At 40.5% G+C, this 18,389-nt stretch overlaps 1 long non-coding RNA gene across 19 annotated transcripts in view; it reads right to left on the reverse strand.

The window, feature by feature from the left end:
• The window catches only part of LOC140600288 (uncharacterized), a 284,954-nt gene that overhangs the window by 171,275 nt on the left and 95,290 nt on the right, over positions 1-18,389 (reverse strand). For 16 of the 19 annotated variants that reach the window (XR_012003539.1, XR_012003544.1, XR_012003551.1 and 13 more), the window contains exon 1: positions 4,841-4,961. The exons of 2 other annotated variants lie outside the window; for them this stretch is intronic. This is a non-coding gene — a long non-coding RNA (uncharacterized lncRNA). Of the gene's footprint in view, positions 1-1,335; positions 1,677-4,840; positions 4,962-18,389 lie in introns of those variants that run through there. One more of the 19 variants, XR_012003553.1, reaches the window with a different exon arrangement.

An 18,389-nucleotide genomic window follows, 5' to 3' on the forward strand; every position in this document is an offset into this window, starting at 1 on the left:
AAGGGTTAAATGAGATAACCATAATGGCCAGTAGCAGTAACAAGCACCTGAGCTAGGGCAGCGTCTGTGCAATAGGAAGGAGGAAATCAGTGAAGAGACGTGGAATGGTAGGACGAAAAAGCCTTGGGATATATAAAAGGGAAAAACCTGCAAAAGCCTCATATTTCTGCTCTTTCGGATCAGGGAATGGCAATAACTTGAGGTGAGATCCAGCATCCAGATACGGGATTCGATTTTGAATAAGTCAGAAGGTAGGGAAGAGTAGCAGGAATGGCCAACTTTGTACTGCAATATTGGAGGGTTACCCAGGAATTTTACATGGAGATGTCTAACAAAGGTTAAGAGTATACACAAAGGAGTCAGGACAAACCTTTAAAGTTATTTGTTTATTCTCCAAGAAGTTCTTCAACAAGATTTTCTTTAATAGTTCCCTTCCCTTTGTATCTCAAATATGGTTTACCGAACCTGAATTTTGCTCTCTCTCTAAGCCTTATTACTCTAACAAGTACTTCGCAGATCTCATGCATTCCATGAGTAAGCCCACAGTCTAGTGGATCAAAATAAAGACCCAGTCTCCATTCTTAATCCCACCCTCATGCCTGTCCCCAATCTTTCACTGCCTTCAGGAACTAAGTAGAGATTCTCAAGCTCCATGTGGATCCTAAAGACTTGATTCAAATGTACTGTGGGGCTGAATAAAATGGTTGTTAAGGGACCCCCCACGGGGTGATGACCAACCCTCCAATTTGCAAACCAGAAAGCTCTTGTTTACCACGCTCAATTTTAACCACACACATTCCTACTCAGAGGAAACAGCATGCTCGGAGGCAGTCAAAGAGCGAAAAGGGATAGTTAGAAATCTGTAATAAATGTATGTAAGTGAGACAGAAAATTAGAAAATGGCCACCTGCCAGCAGCCACATAAATTTTGGAGGAAATGCATTTTCTACTGGGATGCTTTATCATAGGAATTGCAAATATTTATTAAAAGTATTAAAATAGTCAGAATGTTAAATGTTTCCTCCAGTGGCGAAATTTCACATTGCCACATTAGAAGATGGGATATTCTGATACAGTGTTTATGAAAATGACTTCATTTTATTAGTCTGTCATCCACAATAAATGGGCAGGTACCTTTAAAACAAGATCTATTGAAGATAAAAGAGATTTGGGGGAGGGATAGCATCTCATTGAGCGAAGGTGGCTTTGCCTATGCAAGTACATCCATCTCACAACCTTTCCCAAACGATGCCAATGAACTTTTTTGTTGTTTTGACATTAAGTTTCTTGGCTTTTGCCATCCTGTGAAAACTGAAAGTAGTATTTGCCACTCACCGGCCAGGCTCTCTCATGCAAGATACACCTGATGACTACATGGATGGTCGGGCCTTCGCGGGTTCTCAGACGCAACTAACAAGCACACCCGAGCGGAGATGATAAACTGGACTCTGGACGAAAGGCAGATGGAAGGAGGTGGCCGCTGTACTGCAGCAGGATAATAGAGATGACAGCTAGAGCACATCATTACCAAGTGGCACTAAGTTGAAGAGTGACAGGATGAGTTGGACAGATTACCTCCCTAAGAGGCTTGTGGTTCGTGCGAGGCACTGACCTAATAAAGATCTTATGCCATCACCCAGCAAAGATAAAGAGAGCCTTTTCCCATCATAAGATACTCTCTTGTGTGAGTCAGAACGGCTTCCTGAATCCTGCCCCTGAAAATGTGAATGGTGCTAAAGGGAACCCTGCCCAGCTGAAATACGAGGTGGGGTGAGGTGAAGTGAAAGAAAGGCAGGACCCATTGGGAGGCCAAGCACTTCTTGGTCAGAATAATTAAGAAGTCATTAGCCTTCAGTAGATGGGTAGATGGGTGGAGTGGCCATCATTCTTATCAGAAGGCAAGCATTCTGTTTCAAGTGTGAGTTCATTTATGCAATGGACATTCGGGGGGCATCTTTGCAAAGCTGACAACAAATCTGGATGCTGGAGATTGGAGGTGAACAACAGAGACTCAAGTCCTGCCTCAGAGATCTGACAGTCCGGTGGGGAGGAGATGACTGTTTACAAATGAATATACGGTGTGTTACGAGGTAATGATGGCTCTGGAGAAAAAACAAAACAGGGTCAGAGGGTGAAAAGTGACAAACAAGGTCAGAGAAGGTTTGCTGGATGTGGCGATGTTTAGCAGGTGCCTGAATGCAGTTAGGGATCTGTCCAGATCCCACGGGACTTGAAGGAAGAGCATTCCTGGTAGAGGGAACAGCAAAGGCAAAGCTCCCTGGTGTGAGCTGAATGTTGGGGTGTTGTTGTTTTCTCCAGCTTCCAGCCAGCCTTCCAGAAAGGAACATTAAAGATCTGTGAGTATGTCAGACCTGCTCGGTCACTGCTAATTTAGGTATCTCTTTTGGTTTAGTTTCTGACATGGTTTCAAGTTCCCTTGATCTCCCCAGAAGGGGGATAAAAATATCTGATAGCAAAAAAAACGTTCTCCAGCCACTTGCAAGGGTGTGTCAGTAGTGTCCCAACTCGTGTGATGTGGGAGCACCTGACGGTTCAGTGGACTGAACTTCCAAATTTTGCTACAATCTCAAGATGATAGCACAATCATCTTCATGACGTATTAAATTGTGAGAATTTATATGTTGGCTCTCCAGAAAGCCATTCATTTATTCTTATCCTCCTTACCCCACTCTCCTTCATTCCTCTTGCAAGTATTATCTATCTACAGGTGTAATACAGTTGGCATGAGGTACTCTGGGGGATACCAAGCAGTGGGCAATAGGCTAGTGGGATGCATGTGGACAGTGTTTAGATAGCCCTGGTTTGAAATCTGTGTTCTAATTTCCACAAGCTCTGTATGGCCTAGAGATTCCTAACCATATCACAGTGGTGTATCAGAACCTGCCCCCCTGGGCTTCCACGGGGGTTAAATGAGATTATTTTAATGGTTTAATACAATGCCTAATACAAAACATGTGAATTTATAAATGTTGGTACAGAGTCATCAGTTCCTCAACTTTTATCTATTCCTTATAAAACATTTGGATCAGTTATTCTGAATTGGTATTGAATTTTAAGATCACTTGTTTCTACAATTTATTGAGATACTTTACAAGTATGAGAAAGGGGCACCTGGTTGGCTCAGTCAGATAAGCCTTCAACTCTTTTTTTTTTAAGATTTTATTTATTTATTCATGAGAGACACACAGAGAGAGAGAGAGAGAGAGAGAGAGAGAGAGAGAGATGCAGAGACACAGGCAGAGAGAGAAGCAGGCTCCACACAGGGAGCGTGACGCGGGACTCGATCCCAGGTCTCCAGGATCAGGCCCGGGGCTGAAGGTGGTGCTAAACCACTGAGCCACCTGGGCTGCCCCAAGCCTTCAACTCTTGATTTTGGCTGAGGTCAGGATCTCAGGGTCTTGAGATTGAGCCCTGCATCAGGCTCCACACTCAGTGCAGAGTCTGCTTGAAATTCTGTCTCTGTCCCCCTCCCTGCTTGCTATAAATAACAAACAAACAAATAAATAATTTAATTAATTAAAAAAAAACACTTTACAGGTATGAGAAGAGAATGAAGAGTGAAAAGAAGGCCATGCCATTCTCAATAATTTATTTGTTCATTTATTCCACACATAGATATTTAGTGTCTGCTTTATGCTGGGACTGAGGATCTAGCTGGAAACAGTAAAGGAATTCAGGACTTGAAGATAGTAAAGAGGATGACTTGGGATGGAAAGGATATAGATAAAATCAGGATTAGAAAGCTAATTATTTCTCACCGCCGGAGATAGAGATGCTGCATTTGATAGAACTGTGAGGTAACTAGCTCGACGAGACCTGGGACCACAGGAAAGAAGAACTTGTCACTTCCTTCCTCTTCCTGCCTGGATTGCAGGGAATTCTAGGAGAAGCTGCAGTCATCACCAAAATATCATGAAGTCACAGTACCAGTCCTAGATGATCTGCCACTGAACCTCTTGTTCTATGAGCCTGACACACCCCCATTCACTTGGTTAAGACAGTACAGTTGAGTTTCTATGTAAGATCCTGGCTCTCACTAAGGCCAGGATCTGCTATTTTCCAGACATTATTCTAAGGACTGAGGATTGTGCAGTTGTGTTTCTCTGTGGGCCAAATCTGTTGTCTGAATTTGTTTTCATTTTCTAACCATAAAATATAGGAGATAATGCCCTATGATAGCCCAATCATGGAAGGGCTTTGACCTGGGTTAAGATTAGCATCATACTGAAAAATCTGTGTTAAATGTTCCCTATGAACCAAGCAATGATAACCTCTGCCTGAATGCATGTACAGGCTCTGGGGTTCCATGGATCCCTTCGGACTATGTGTTTTTAGTACAGCATAAAGGGATGAAGAGAAGAACAACCTGACCCAGCAACACCTCAAAAAGGGGATTTTGGCATGGGATTCTTAGTTGGGAAAAATGAAGGGAATGCAGAAAGTTCTGGCTGAGAAAGAAGCGAATAGAGGCAAACGTTCATCAAGATGGTTCACTGTAAACCTTTTGAAAAGTCAGGAATAGAAGTAGTGTGCGCACGTGTGTGTTGTCATGCAGAAAAAGAATCCTTAGGCTTTTTCCCACACCTAGTGCAGAGGGACAGAAGGGAGGCAGGGAGAGAAGGGAAGGAAGGACCAAAAAAAAAAAAAAAAAAAAGGTGAAGGAGGGAAAGTTAAAAGAAAGGTGGTGGGGGTGGGAGAAAGAAATTAGGAGGGGAGGGCACGAACAGAGCATGGGGACAGTGAGAAGGCAAGGTACATGTAGAGGCTGCCTGCTGTGGGAGACAAATGCTTCCCTGGCCCTCTCTCATCATATCCTCACCTCTGCTCTAAAGACGCAGATGCTTTCATCTCTCTGCAGAGGTTAAGGAAGCAGGTGTAAGGAAGGGAATCAACTTGCTCATGGTCCCATGGTTGCTAAGTGGCCCACATAGGATCCAAAGTCCAGGAATTCTATAGAACTCTGTGCTTTATGCAATCTCTGTAAGGGCACGAGCCAAGAATCTCTGAAAAAGGGTTAGTTTATTAAATGAATATTTATTGAGAACCTACAAAATGCCCTGGAGATACACCAGCGGGAGAGTTTAAATCCAGGAAGGGGAGATAATTTAATAGGTACAGTGATGTTAATAGCTGTGGAGAAAATTTAAGCATAGAGACGTGCACAGATTTGGGGTGAGGGTTACTCTTGATATACGGAGATTGTGAAGCGTTCAATGGTAAGGCGGAACTTGAACAGGAATCTAATATAAATAAAGGAAGTGAGCTATGAGGCCATCCTGGGAAGAACATTCCAGGGATGCACAGCAACAAGAGCAAAAGCCCTGTGGCTTTTAACAGCTTGAGACAACAAGGTAGCAGGTAATTTATACTCAGGTGTGTAGTCAATTCAATTACAGCTAGTCAGTGGTGGAAGCATCATCCAGGAAATACTATAAAATGTATAAAGTGTATCAAATGCTTCAAGTACAACGGAGTTGGAAAGAGACCGGATCAGAGATGGCATTACAAAAGATGTTTGCATGAGTCTTAAAAAATATCTGCCAGTGAACCAGGCTCTATTGTCTCTAGAAAACTACGGCAAAGAAATAAGAAAGAGAATTATCCACTAAAGTTTGACGCAGGAAAAAAAAAAAAAAGATCTCTGGTATTGGGTCAGGTCATATTTTGTGTTTTTGTTCCATTTCCTGCTTGAAGGGTTTCCATATTGTAGTGAATCTGTGTGTGGCTGTAATGGGGGCTTCCATCTGTGATCCTGGAAGAGACAGGTCCCAGAGCATAAGCCTGGTCATTCATTGTCTTGGGAGGAAACTCAATTCAGACCTTAGGCAGAAGGACATCCATATAGCACAACAGATAATCTCCTCAAGACCAGCTGCTCCTTGCTTTTTGGGCATGGAAGAGGACCCAAATTACAGAATCTGGGACCAGCTCTGTCCTGGGTGCCACATATTGTTTTCCCTCCTGGCAAGAACAATCAGTGTAGCCTTTTCTGTAAGATGCATGCCAATGTGACACAATAGAAGAACAAGCCCATCGAATGTGAACCAGGGTTTTTGGTGGCTACAGAAAGGCCTTTGTCAAAATGAACTCTTGTTCATTAGAGTCCAAATCCAAGAAGCTCACCTTCTTATTTTCATGCATCCCTGTTTTCCCTGCAGCCCTTTCTCCCTGACACATGACTCCACCAGAGACCACTTCCTGGAGGTGAGTTCCTTGAGATGACAAACCATGTCTGATTCTTCTCTGCATCCCTGCTGCTTTCGTTACAGAGTTGGGCAGGCACACATAACAGGTACCCCGTATGTTTATGGAAGAGAACTGAAACATGTCCTGAGGGTCAAATCAGCCTGAGTTTGTTCAGCTTGGTTAAGAGATGGATGGTAGACCTTTCATGAAGGCCCCAAGTGTTACTCTGGTTTTTGGAATTAAAAAAAAGAAAAAAAGAAAAAAGAAGAGGAAAACATTATGGGCATTTTGGGGAGAATTCAAAGAAAAGGACATGCTTCTAGAAGGAGAACTTTATAATCTAAAGGGAGAGTCAGAACAAAAGCAAATGAGGATGCAAGTGGTGATGCCAAACCTGAATAGGGGTTTCAACACCACAGAAGAACATGGCCAGACAGGTCCTTCTCCACTGCTAAGTGAGGGGAAAAATAGTAAGTGCTACAGAAGGTGAGAAAAGGGAGACATTTTTGTCCTCTTGGATGGCCAGAAAAAGATCTAGGGGTTTGGGATGGGGAGAAATACTTGAGCTGACTCTTAAAGGAATGAGCAAGATCTCTCTCTAGTCGAGGAAAAGAGTAGAAGAGAGTGGGCCAAAGCCAAAGCACAGAGGAGAAGGCTTCAGCCGCAGGAAACGCATGGACAAGGCAGGGTGGTTAGAGCGGGGGTGGCTGCGCAGAGGACTAGTGGGAGAGGCCGGGCAAACAGAGGTGGGGACTGCGTTGTCCAGGGACTCCAGGGGCAGTCTGAAACATTTTTCTCCAACAAACTTGGACAAGGCCATAGGTCTTTGTCTTGATAGCGAAAGAAAAAAAAAAAAGAAAGAAAAAAGAAAAAGAAATGTATGCATGACATGATTTCACTTGCAGCCTGATTTAGCAGCAGCGTCTTTTCTGGTTTGCCTCTTGCTGTTGCTTTTCCTAATTTCCTCACTGCACAAAGAAAATAAATAAATAAGTGTACTATAGTCTTATTTATCCTTCTTTGGACATTTCTTTACCAGGCAGATGGTCAATTAAGAGCACTAAACAATGACACTGTTTTCTCTGTAAACATTTTTTTCTAATAGCCTAACAAATGTAAGCCTGTGCTGCCATGCTGCTGAATACCATCTTGACTTTCTAATTACAAAGAACTGTGTCTTGATAGTTACAATTACAGCTGTAACAATGATGCCGGGCCCTGAACAATACCGTTAGAGGCAAAGTGCTTATCCGAATATTCACAAATAAAGGCTTAAATTTATGCCAGAGATGTAGATGGAGGTTAAACAATTGGGAGGGAAAAAAAGGTTGAAAACACTAGTTTAATGCTACAGATGTGAAGTTGAATCCAATTACTGTGGGGAGGGAAAAAAAAAAAAACTTGAAAAGGTGATGTTTTCTTCTGTTTTAGTAATCAATAGGTTAAGAGGTGGTTCAACTTAGCATGCTAATACCTCTAATTTTGATATTTGGCTACAATCTAGCATTTTCAAAGCATACTATCTTTTTAACTAAGTGGGTTTTTGTAAGGCGCAAATGAGTATCTCGAGATTTAAAGGTACCCATGCTTCAATCTGTTAACCCACAAGTGAAATAACAGGCGCCCCTCCAAAAGTAGCGTGCCCTTGAAACCTTTTGTCGGGCCAAAATGGTATAAAGCAAAGAAGCGATTACCATTAATTTATATGGAAAGATTTTCGAGCATTCCCAGACCCCCCAAAATGACCTTGCGCAGGCTTCTCTGATACCTTAAGACACATCATCTTGCTAACGGATGCACAAAATGAATCGAGCTAAAACACAGATGCGCACGCAGGTCAGGGCTGCGGTGGCTTGATCCTGAGATGCTGAGTGTGGTTTGGGGAGAGGGAAGGGGGCTGAGCTGGGCAGCGCCCCCTTGGTGCTCAGGGTGTGCTGCTGCCTCTACAACGCCTCTCTGCAAAACAAACACCGAACCGTTCTTCACCTTTTTTTTTTTTTTTTTTTGTAAAAGTGGAAGATCCTCTTTGAATCTCTTTCAGTTAGTGAACAGATATGAATGCATCTATTTCGTAAAAGCTAAGAAGCATAACTCAAACCTCTAAAAAGCAGAGGATATCTCCACATTATTTTTGAGCAACTAGTATATATGATATATATACATATAGTACTATTTTAAGAAGTCACTATCATAAAGTGATGAAGCTCCTTAAGGCTGTGAAGTCAGATGGCTAGGCATCAAAAAGAAACAAACAAACCTTGTTCTGCCTCAGTTTCCTCATCTGTAAAATGGGAATAATAATGGCAATATTTATATAAATAGTATCATTGGATTGTAGTGAGATTTAAATGAGTATATATAAAGCATGCGATACATTAATTGCTATAGTATTTTTAAAAGGGCAGGAACTGGGATGCCTGGGTGGCTTAGGGGTTGAGCATCTGCCTTTGGCTCAGGGCGTGGTCGTGGGGTCCTGGGATCGAATCCCACATCGGGCTCTCTGTGGGGAGCCTGCTTTTCCCTCTGCCTATCTCTCTGCCTCCCTCTCTCCCTCTCTCTCTCTCTCTGTGTCTCTCACGAATAAATAAGTAAAATCTTTTAAAAAAATAAATAAACAAATAAAAAGGGCAGGAACTGTTGTTACTAGTGGAAAGTGGGTTTCAGAAAGAGCTTTTCAAACCTGGAAATAGAAAAGCAAAGGCAAAATAGCTAGTAAGAAAGCATCCATCTCCAGGACAGCAGGGTCATTCAGTATCTCTGGGTGTGACCACAGTCTCTCCATGGCTCTTGGCCAAAGAGCATGATTATTTCATTTAATGGTATGATTTCACCAATCCAGAATTGCACCTTGCCATTAACAGCATTTTAAACTTTCTTTTGGGAATTTCCTTTCCAGCTCAAGGCTGAAGTTCACACTGGGATTCAGTGTGCTAATTAAGTCTTTCTTCTTCTCCTCCTCCTTCTTCAAACTATCCACAAGCTACTCAAGTACTAAAACACCAAGTGTGCTGAAAAATATGAGGACAGCTATGTTCCCAGCCCTGGATAGAGTAAAACCTGTGCCTGTCGATTAGCTTCACTGCTTAGTTAAAATAATGTCCACAATAACTTATGCTTAATTGTGCACATGTGTACTTGCCATGGCTAAGCCTGTGACATGAAAAAAATTATTTAGTCCTCCCAAAGACTTTGTAAGAGCAGTAATATTTTATTTTCTTCGTTTGACAGATGAGACTAGACACATTAGGTAACTTAATCAGAGTCAAATCATAAAATAAGTGGCCATGGCGTTTGAAATCTCATAAGCAAACTAATAATGTGAAAACATATAAAGGCTCAAAAGCAAACAAAGACGAAGGCTCATTACATATGTTAAAGTGCTGAAAACTCCATTCCAGGTTTGGTTATGCTCACTCGCATTATGAGGAAGCTTGCCCCCCTGCTAATCATGTCCAGTTCACCTGCACACAGCTGTCACAGTGATCTGCAGAAGGGCCCATCTAATTACATTACGGTTTCTGTTAAAGCCCTCGCTGGCTTCCCCATTTGCATAGGATAAAGGCCAAGTCCCTTAGCTTGGCACACCGATCCCTGTGACCTAATCCTCATCTCACCTCTGAACATGCCTCCCTCACAGTCGACTTTCAAGCTGAGAATCGCAGTTCCATGAATAGGCCCTGCTGCTTCACACTTTCTTGCCTTTGTCCCTGCTTTCCCGCTGCCCAGAACAGAGGACAAACATCGTTTTCTTTACAGACCTGCCTTGAGCCCACCAGGTGGCACAGTCCACACCACCAATGCATGTCCCCCATCTTCACTCAGTGCATCTGAGCCCGGGCATCACACAATTTATTTCTTGGTTTTCTCCCTTGATTAGACTTTTAAACTCCTACAGAATAGAGAATCTATCTTAATGACGGTTTAATCTCTAGCACCTAAGTCCTTGCAAAGAAGTACTCAGTGAAAGCTGAGTGAGTATAAAAGATGAGAAAGAAAGGGCTTTGTAAGTATTCAGGAAAACAGAGAAAACCCCACCCAACCTCACTGGCTTCAATATTCAGTCTGAAAAATGTTCACTGAGCCACTATACTTTCCCTGCTTATCTAGGATGAGCATTTAAACCCTTGCTCTGTCCCTGGTTTTCTCCCAGTGAATTAGAGATCTGAAGATGGGCCATTGGGGGGATGTATGGTTTGGAATATGATGGGATAAGGAGTGGAGACCAACCATTATCTTTGAGATCTTTCCCTTTCAGAGAAATCATATATTGAGTTAGAAGATTCATGAGTTGTCTTGCCATCCCTTGGATTAGCAGGGCCATACATCTTTCTCTTTAGGTATTAATTGTAAACCCTCTGAGCTCAAGATCTGTGTCGAATCCATTGGGGTCTAAATCCACCTTGTGCACCTTGCCTAACAGCTATTTGTCAAAAGTGTGGGTGTGTTAGGCAACCCATTATTGAGAAGAGAAAGCAACCTGTAGGGTGGGTGTGATACTTCAGATTCTCTTTACACTAAGAATACTCTTGACTCCTCCTCACTTTCCAAATCTGGAACAAAAATAGGCCTTCATGGGAAGAAAACTAGGTCTGGGGTTTTCATCCCAAAAACTGAGGGTAGGTGGTCATAGTTTCCAAGATGGCAAACTAGGAGGAAAAAAGTTTGGGTCCAGTTCAGCTTGGCCATGTTCATTTTGAGACGTCTACACTTTCAAAGGGAGACACTGAGCGGACAGATGAATATATGACCCTGGGGCTTTGGGGAGATGTCAAGGTTAAAGATGTAAATCAGGGTGTCAATAACATGGCATTTGCAGCCATGGGCCTGGATGTGATGACTCGGGGACAGTGTGAAGACAGAGGAGATGGGAGAGAATGAGAGTGGGGCGCTCTAAAATTTAGAGGTCAATAAGAAGAGAAAGATCCAGAAGAGGAATCTGAGAAGTATCATTCGGTAAGTTAAGAGAGAGTGGTATTCAGGAAGCTAGGGTAGAAAGTCCCAAGGAGGGACCCACTCTGTTAAATGCTAGAAAATTGTCAAGTGAGATAAGGCCTGAGAATTAAATGCTGGATTGAGGAACATGGAAAAATCCCGAAATTCAGATTACTGTGGTTTACTTCTTACAGATTATATAGCGCTTGACTGTTGTCATCGTTCCATTTGATTAGTCATCCTATGCTTTTGTGCTTGCTTCCCTGGGCACCAGCCTTTCAGACTGAGCAGTGAGGAGACCTCCCCATGTAGAATTCTGGTGAGGAGTTAAACCTCGAGGAACTGAAGCAAGGGTCACACATCATTAAGGAAAGGTCAATTCCCAGGCAGGAATTGGTATTTTCTTTTCTCCCATTTCCATATTGCAAAGATGCCTCAGGCTTCCTGTAGTTTCTATTAAGAATTCCAAATCTCCCAGCAATGATTTTTAAGTACTAGTTTTCCCTAGGACAGTTCTCTTTAGCGTGGCTCAGCCCCACAGTAGTCAGGGCCCTTCAATCACTGTAAAAGTCTTTCATCACTTGGACTCTACTCTGTCCCGTACACCATCTCTAGATCAACCTCTCCAGAACAGTGCATGCATAACTATAACAGCTGTAATTCATCTGCCCTGCATTATCTTCCCCAATCTTATGCACACAGTAGGCACTCAACAAATATTTGTTGTCTGGTTTGAAATTAGACAATTTTTCTAAGTGTATTCTTAAATTTCTTCCTTCCTTTTGATTAGCGAGATTCATTTTGCTTTTGTTCTCCTCTGCCTAGCTATTTTTAAATATAATGAGAGAACAGTATCTCCAGATAGTGTGTGAAAGCATTTTAATACTTTAATAATTCCATATAATTCCAAATGATCTTTTCCCTCCCATACTTTACAGTAAATAATAAGTACATAGATGAAAAATATGTGTTTTGTATCCAAGGGAAGAGCTATTAAGTATTACCAAAAGATCGAGAACATTTTTATCTTAAGTCAGCCACATAAATACCCATTAATTTTTTAAATGATTTTATTTGGTTGATGGAGTATTACATCTTCAAATTACATAGTTTAGATTTCCCATTACACGCTCCTTATGGATCATATGCATATTCACAAAGTTATACAGAAGATTCTATGATGGGAAGGAGCCAATTTTCATTTTCTCTGTTCTTGTTTGAAGAACCAAAACTGTTAAAGGGATAAAGCACTCAGAAGTGCCTGTTCCAGGTTAATTGTCTCAAATTGCTCATTTAAAGCACCATTATAGTACAGCAAAGCCAGTTAATCTACTCTGAAGCTTCCTTTTTTATGACCGTAGCTACATTTGGTGAAATGGCACCTTTGGCAAATGCCCAAATTGGATAAAATTGCCATTTTTCTTGGAACCTAGAAAGAATAACACATGTTTTGAAATCACTTTATATCATGTGGCTCTAAATGGTAAACTGCATGTTAGTCTTGCTCTGGAATTCACTCTCTTTGGCATTTTCTGATTTGACCCTAAACTTCCTTTGCTTTACTGACATGAGTAAATGATGCGCCTTTGTGCACAATGCATAGGTAAGAGTTGGGGGAAGGGTGCAGAAGGAACTGGAGAGAGGAACCCCGGCAATATTTTTAAACATCACAACTGTGTAAGAAAATGATGTGTCCCTGCGCTGACACTTGTGCACAACTTTCAGCTGATGGTACCTTTATTATTGGAAACACTGTAGTTTGAGAGCCTCTTCAATGTCGACATAACTAGCAGGTGCCGCGATCATAATGGTAAAAACATTCACTTATTAATCAGCACACATAATTCCTCTCTAATGCTGTCAATTTAAGATGGCAACCTGATACACACACACACACACACACTCACACACACACACATACACATTTTTTTTTTTTTTTGGAGTGGGGAGGAGGGTCAACAATTTAATGAATCTCGTCTGCATTTTAATTCCAACCTAATAATCTGCCTCTGGCTCTTTTCCCTCCCTCACTCTGAGAACATTTCTCTGGATCCTGCTATTAAGCACAATGGGATATTTACCTTCCTACCTCAGTTACGCATTAGGATAGGGGAAACAGACAGATAGCCAGAACCTCCAATCCAAGCAGAACTAATGTTAACCTGTCACCAACCCTCAGTGGCATCATCCTCAAATTCCCTTCTCTCTGTTTGTTCATATAGAATCTCCTCCCTCCCTGATTCTGACACTGTAGTGCTTTACAGGTTTCTTTTATTAAACACCACTGGGACCCAGACTCAGAAATGTGCAGTATGTTGACATAGTTAAAATAAATAAATACAACCCATTGCCAGAAATATTAAAAAATTCATCTAAATGTGCTCCTGTCAGAGATGATTTGTTTTCATCCAAACAGGGAAGACTGATGGCTTCAGGATGGACTGGGTAGAGAGACTCCATCTACTCATTCACTCTTTCATTCATTCATGCCTTCATTCATTTCCTTATAAAAAAGCAACCCACCACCCCTTGCTCGCCATGTCAAATGTAAACAGAATAGACTTTGTTATTAGGAGAGATGTGACTCCAAGTGTCTGAGCTGCAGAGTGACAGCCGGCTCCTCTCTGAATTTCAGGCAGCCTCTGTCACTTGCCTTGACAATGAAGGAAGTTAATATATTCATGACATTACCACACATGCATTCGCAATTCACAGCATATTGTATTGTTTACCCCTGTTCTTTTGTACTACTGCATGTAGTAATTTGCCTTCTAGCAACAGAAAAATTCCTCAACTTAAAATTTTACCCTCATTTTATTTACCCTTAATAGAAAAACCACTGCTTCCTGGCCCATCCGTGGTTGGCAAGACCACCTTTCCGCAGCATTGCAAACAGATAAATGTCAGATTTTACATTTTGATCAGATGTGTCTACAGTCATTTCCTATACATATCCCTCATCTTCTGCCTCCCACGCCTTCCTTCGGCAGTCATTGCCGCCCTTCCCGTGTATTCTTAGCACATTTTGCACTAGGTGGCCAGCTCTTCTAGGGGAGAGTGAAAGAAGTGTGGCATGGATCACGTAGCAGACCCTAACAACAGGGGAGATGCTAGTGAAAATGAAGAGCATCAGGAAGTTCCACTCTTTTGCCACCTATGTTCACTATGCCCACGGTGTGCATGGCTTTTATACACAGTAACACCTCCTTCGGTTTACTCAGCACTCCCAGTGGGCTGGATACATTCCCGGACATGTATGGATACCCATAATTCGTTTAAAACCTGTCTATGGGACATTGATTACTCAGCCTCCTCGGTCTAACTTATTTATTCTGAAGGGGTGCAAACTTGTAATAATGTTGAATGCTTAGACAGATGGTTTTGCTAGGATGAGTATGGGGTAGAGTTGTTATTCTCAGACATCACACTATTGTTCTTCAGAATTTTGCTGTTGAGGACCAGAATTGAAACACACTTTGAAGGCTTAGGGCAACTTTGTGGAGATGGTTGGAGGAGGCAAGCGGTCTAGTAGAGCAAGACACAATGGCTGTTTCATTTTCCTCACCGTGATGAGCTGTCTGCATTCCAATGCATGTCACAAAATACTCGGGCTGAGAGAGGCTGTGAGGGGTCACTCAGTCCAATGCCCTGCCTTTGAGTAGAATCATTTAAAAAAAATACCTTATGTTAAGAGTCTTCAAGACAACCTATGCCCTTTAGTCCAACTGAACATTGAAATACTTTCTTAGACTAGACATAATCTTGTCTGCATAATCCTGTCTGCATCTCCTGCTCTGTTAGAGAGAAAGCATTTGGTTGTTCTTTATATTCAAACCCTTTTCACACTTAAGAATTATAATTGAGTTACATTCTCTCAAATTCTGCTGCTCTTATAGTAGGCTATATAATTCAGCGTTTAGTTGTGTAACCTCCTGATTCCTTTGTGCTAGTTATTTGTTGTTCCATCTGTGGATGTCTAGCCAATTAACTAGTAAGCTCATACTGGGCAGGAACTGTCTTTTATAGACGCTTATAAATGATTAAACAGACTCTAGAGAAGTGATTCTCAGCCCTGGCTGCATATTTGGATCACCTGGAAAGATATTTTAAAATACTGATGCCTGGATTATACCCCCAGGGGTTCTGAGTTAAATGGTCTCGGACATGATGTGGATGTGGACAGGATGTGGTAATTTATTAGAAGGCACCGAGGTGATTCTAATGTGCAACCAGTGTTGAGAGTATGCTCTTGGGCAGATTGCTTAGCATCACCAAGTCTTGATTTCTTCATGTAAGAAGTGGGGATAATATAGCAGCCACCCTTCTCTTGGAGGATTAAAAAGTTCATGTATGTAAAATCTTTAAGCACAGTGACTAAACCAGAGAATATTATCAATAAATGATAGTTAGCATTACTATTGTTGAGGTTATTATTATTACTGGGCCCAAAGTACTTAATATGTTATCAGAAAACTAACAATCACTTAATAAATGCATATTAACTAACAGCTTCAGAGTATTTAGCCAATTAATCTGCATCTACAATAAGAAAACTAAATAATTAAGGTAAATATCAAGTAATTCAAGCCAAATTGTAGTTTCATCTTATACATCAAAATGCTTGAAGGATATGTGTTTTGGCATTTGATCTAGGCAATCGTACTTGTTCACAATTTCCTTGAACATATAGAAGTACTGGATTGACTGTGGACTGGAAGATGTATAGTGGGCAAACAAAAGGGTCATAATATCTGAAGGATAAAGTCAAAATATAAAGAATTATAAAATGCTTATGACAACCAGATGTTGCCAATCAAAGATATTACAGCATTGTAAGGTGATAAGATCATTGGGTTAATAATAACATTTACTACACAATATCATATTTCACTATATAATGCACAAATCTTGCAAGTTATCTGAGAAATCTAGCCATGCTATCTCCTCATTTTACAGATGAGTAGGCTAAGTGTAAGAAAGGTAAAATGATTTGGCTACAAAAAGCTATAATGCAAACTATGATAAATTAAGACAGAATCAAACTAAGAAACTTAGAAACAGAGAAAGAAGAAATTGCTTGTGATGTAGATGATCAATGAAAGCTTCATAGAGGTGGTGACATATAATCTATGAGTGGAAAGAAGGATATAATTTGAACAGGCAGAAAAAAAGTGTAGATCATTTTAGACAAAGAGAACCAACAAAATAAACAAAACAATGGACCTGGCTGACTGAAATGTAATGTACATTAAAAGGGCAATAGATGATAAGATTGGAATAGAAGTCTGGGGTCAAATGTTGAAAGGTCTTGGGTGATAATCATAGCGTGAATCTCAGAGAAGCCATGCTAGGCTAACACTACAGTAAACATATCTTTAGGTTGGCCAGAATAGAACTGAAAATCATACTTTCAAGGGATTAAGCTGATAAAAAAGTAATTCAAATTAGCATCAAAAAAAGGAGAAAATTCAGTATTATTTAAGAGAAGACAAACAAATCTATACCCTAAAAATATAACAATAGCTATTTTCAGCATTCAATCAAAGCTCACTAAACATGTGAAGAAGCAGGAGATATGACCCATAGTCAGCAGGACAATCAATTAATATAAACAGACCCAATGATTACAAAAATGATGGAAATAACAGATAATAATTTTAAAATGGTTTTCTAAATATACTTGAGTATTTGAAGGAAAATATGAACAGACTGAGAAAAAGTGGAAGGTATAAAAATAACCAAATAAAAGTTCTAGAGCTGTAATATATACTATTCGATACTAAAAATTCACTAGATTAGTTTAAGAGCACAATTATCATTGAAGAAGAAAAGATCAGTAAACTAGATGACACAACAATGGAAGGGAAAGTAGTTGAAGAAAACACAAAGTTATTAGTGATCTGTGGGTCGTTTTATTTTTTTATTTTATTTTTAAAAGATTTTATTTATTTATTCATGAGAGACACACACACACACACACACACACACACACACACAGAGAGGCAGAGACACAGGCAGACGGAGAAGCAGGATCCATGCAGGGAGTCCGATGTGGGACTCCATCCCGGGTCCCCAGGATCAAGCCCTGGGCTGAAGGAGGTGCTAAACTGCTGAGCCACCCGGGCTGCCCTGTGGGTCATTTTAAAGTGTTCTTATGTTAAGTGGTATTAGAGTCCCAAAAGGAGGATCAGAAAAATATTGAAGAAATAATGATAGAAAATTGTCCAAAATTGATGTAAACAAAATAAACTCAAAGATGTAAGAAGCTCAATGAATACCAAGTAAGATAAACACAAATAAAATCACACATGGACACATTGCAATCATATAGTTATAAGCCAATAAAAAATGAAGATCTTAAAAACAGCTAGAATAAAAATACACTTTAAACACATGGCAACAAAGATAAAAATGAGGGATACATTTTCATTAGAAGCAATGAAAGATAGAAACAATAGATCAACATTTTAAGTGAAAAAAGAGAAAAAAATAATATTACACTTTATATCTAACAAAAATATCCTTAAAAATGAAGGTTAAATAAAGATTTTTCAGTTAAAAGAAAGGAGAAAACTCATCACCAGTAAACCTGTAGCAAAGTATATTAAAGGAAGTTCTTCAGGTAGAAGAAAAAATAATACCAGATGGAAATTCAAATCCATACAAAGGAGTGAGGAAGATTGGAAATGAAAATACAAAAGTAACTTTGAAAGACTTTTTTCTCTCATTTATTATTTATTTAAAATATAGCTTACTGTTTAATGTAAAAATAATAGAGGATTTTGGCAAGTGTAAATGTGCAGAGGTAAACTTTATTACAATAAGGCAAAACAGTACAGGAAGGATAGAAAAATATTGTAATTTTTAAAACTGTACTTAAATGATACACCTTCTAACACCCACTAATTTAAAACAAATGAAATTAGGGATATACTTAAAAAACCAAAGAGAAGTTGTCACCAGCTAGACTCCAAGACCTGACCTTTATTGTGCACCTGCTCTTCCTTCCAGCTTATTGCTTAACTCAGGCAAATGGAAAGCAAAACCACCCTCAACGAATAGCAACTGCCCTGACAAGACCTCCAGCCTTCCAAGACCCTCCAGACCAGTTTGAGCTTATCCCCTGACTCATGCTTGTGCACCCGGACCATGGAGTGACCTCTAGAATGACTGATGACTACCTTTCCATCATTACATTAATTGGACATTTCCCCAAGCAGGAGCACAAGCCTCATTTACATAACATACAA

This window comes from Canis lupus, chromosome 11, assembly GCF_048164855.1.
Source record: "Canis lupus baileyi chromosome 11, mCanLup2.hap1, whole genome shotgun sequence".
Classification (NCBI taxonomy): domain Eukaryota; kingdom Metazoa; phylum Chordata; class Mammalia; order Carnivora; family Canidae; genus Canis; species Canis lupus.